Here is a 3,035-nt window from a genome sequence, read left to right on the forward strand (position 1 = left end):
TTGACCAAAATATTGTCTTTGCATGGAGTTTTAAAGGAATAGTTACTCATTCTAGAGGCTATGATTAAATATTTGTTTCCTTTGTATAAAGGCCCTTGAGTGACACAAAATAATACTGAAAAATGATTTGTAGCAGGTAGAATAAGAACCTCTAAAAGACATCCACATCCTAATCCCCAATAGTTTTAAATATGTTATTTTTTATAGCAAGGGAAAGTTAGGGAAGCAGATGGAACAGGATTGTTAATTAGCTGACTTTATTTTATTTTTAAAATATATATTTTTTATTGACCACCTTTCAGAGAGGAAGGGAGAGGGAGAGAGAGCTAGAAACATCAATGATGAGAGAGAATCACTCATCAGCTGCCTCCTGCATGCCTCCACTTGAGATTCAACTGCCAACCCGGACATGGGCTCTTTTTTTTCTTTTTCTTTAATTCTTAATTGTTTAAAGTATTACATATGCCTCCTTTCCCACCATTGACCTCTCCCCTGCACTCCCACTCTCCAGCACATGCCAGGCATGTACTCTTGACCAGAATTGAACGGGAACCCTTCACCCTGTAGGCCTACCCTCTATCCACTGAGCCTAACCAGCTAGGACAATGATTGACTGACTTATAGAAGATGAGCCCGGATCATCCAGGTGGAACTAAGCTAAACACAATTGTCCCCTAGATGCAAAAGGGGAGGAAAGATGAAAATGTGCACTATTGGTTTTGATGAAGGAGGAAGGGCCCGGAGTCACGGAATGCAGGTGGTCAGCAATGCAAACTGGAATTGGGAAGAAAACAGATTCTCCCCTGAGCCTAGAGTCTAGATGGAGCCCAGTCCTGCACACATCTTGATATGAGACTCATTTCAGGCTTCTGGTACCTAGACTCATATATATAAACTTTCAATAACGACTGCAGGAATATTTTATAGCAGCAATAGAAATCTCATGGAATAATTTATTCAGCAAAATATGTTGGACGAAACTGAGTTTAATTCTCTCTATTCATTAGGTTCCTTGGTAAGGGCATTTTACTTTGAAAACCCACATGAAGTAAAGAAGAAATTTTAAAACTATTTAGAGATATTCCACCCCATTAGCTGGGACAGTGAAGTCCTCATTATACAGATGTAAACTGTTGTGATGACTTCGTGTCATTAAGACTTAAGGTACAATGTGTGGCCTTAATTTCTCTATCACTGAACTGTAAAAAGTACTGGTTCTCAGCACACTACACTCTTTGGCTAGAAGATGGTCAGTCCTCAATTTATATTCCCCAAGTGCATGGCAGAATTTCTCATTCAAAGTATGGAAAAACGACCACTGCAGGAAAAGGCTGAGTGTGGGACAGGAATTTCCACTAACTGTGCAATATAGAAAGTAAAAGAGTACAAACCCCCCCAATATATGCAGCCTCAGGAGTAATGAAGTAGAACTATTTAGTATTCCTCTTTAGATTTATTAAATATTTTCATGTGAATACCAGCGTGAGAGAAGAGACTGCAATGTATGTCTCACTAACTGCTGTTTCAAGGTACTCATATCTACATTCATTAGCGTGAATCTTTTCAAAGAACACAAAGCAATTTCAAATACACGCCGTCTTAGAAATGTGATACAAACACTCTCACTTCACTGCGTTGTCCTCCACACCCAATACTCTAGCTCCTTCTCCCTGACCAGCAAAGCTCCTCCATATGTTTTCATTTCACCAGAGCCATTTTCTGCATCTCACTCATTCCACTGTGTCATCAAACTGGACTCCCACTCCCACCACCCAACTGTCAACTATGGGCCATACATTGCACAGTCAAAGAGATACATACATATTAGCATATTAAGTAAATTGAGTAGAAGTTAGTTACTTTACTTAACCAAGAATACAAACGGAGATATAGGGTCTCTGGGATAGGCTGATTAGGGTCACAGTGACTCAGGCAAAAGCTGACAGGTTCCATCCTCTGTGACCCTCTCCTGATTACCTGCTGGGCTCCCAGATTCACCTGGATGAGTCTCTGAGAGGAAGGTCTCCGTGTGGAAGTCTGAATGGCTCCCTGAATGGTTGATGATGAAGACTGAAGCTCTGTCCCCACATGAGACAGCAGGAAGGAGTGAAGCATCAGTTCCTGAGCCAGCTTAGGAATCAAAAGCAGCAACCATGTCCTGTCTTCCAACGTTGTACAAGCTGAGGATGGCACAGGGGAGATATTTACAGTTTTCTCTATACCTGCTTACCAGGTAAAATTTCCCTTGTGTTGTTCCAACATCTAAGCACATGATTTCCCTGTGGACCTCTGGAATAAACAGAAAGGAAATTTTTCCTAATGATTATCTGATCCCAAGAGACCAGGTTAAAAATCAAATGAGTTCAGCTTTTATGATGCCTTGTCTTGATCTTATTTGCTTTCCAGAGATCTAACCTCTTACTACCTTATTCCAACACTGATTGAACATTTTCTTCAATGTCTGAGATTATGGAACCCATCAGGCCAGGTCCCTGTGATCCTCAAGCACTCATCTGTGGTGGGGACACAGCCCTGATGTCTCTAGAGAATTGCTCCTCTCCTCTCCAGCAAATGGACTGTGTTCCTTTGATATGGAATCCTGGGCTTCACACTCTTTGGCTTCCTGACACATTTGTCAAAATAATAAGGAATTTTGTACTTTTTTCACAAGTACCTCATTAGAAAATATTTGTTAAGTATGACATACATTTTGGAAGTTGTATGCCATATATTCTGAGCTTAGTACTGTGGGAAACTGTTTATTGCCTTCACTATCTGATAAGCGTAGACATGCTCAGGCCTCCTCAAGGATGTAAAGTGATCCTTTCAATTAATATTTACAGCGCAAATTAAGATCATTGTTAGAATATTAAACTTGACAGTAAAATAGTTGTCAAGTTTTCAAATTAATTAAATTTGGCTAACTTGAAATAAGTAATTATTCATATAGTATTAACCAAAATTTTCATTTCATGGTAAAATTGCTTAACATGCAATGAACCTAAAGCAGTCATATTTTTGTGCAGAAAAAATAA

Source organism: Myotis daubentonii, chromosome 5, assembly GCF_963259705.1.
Source record: "Myotis daubentonii chromosome 5, mMyoDau2.1, whole genome shotgun sequence".
Taxonomy (NCBI): domain Eukaryota; kingdom Metazoa; phylum Chordata; class Mammalia; order Chiroptera; family Vespertilionidae; genus Myotis; species Myotis daubentonii.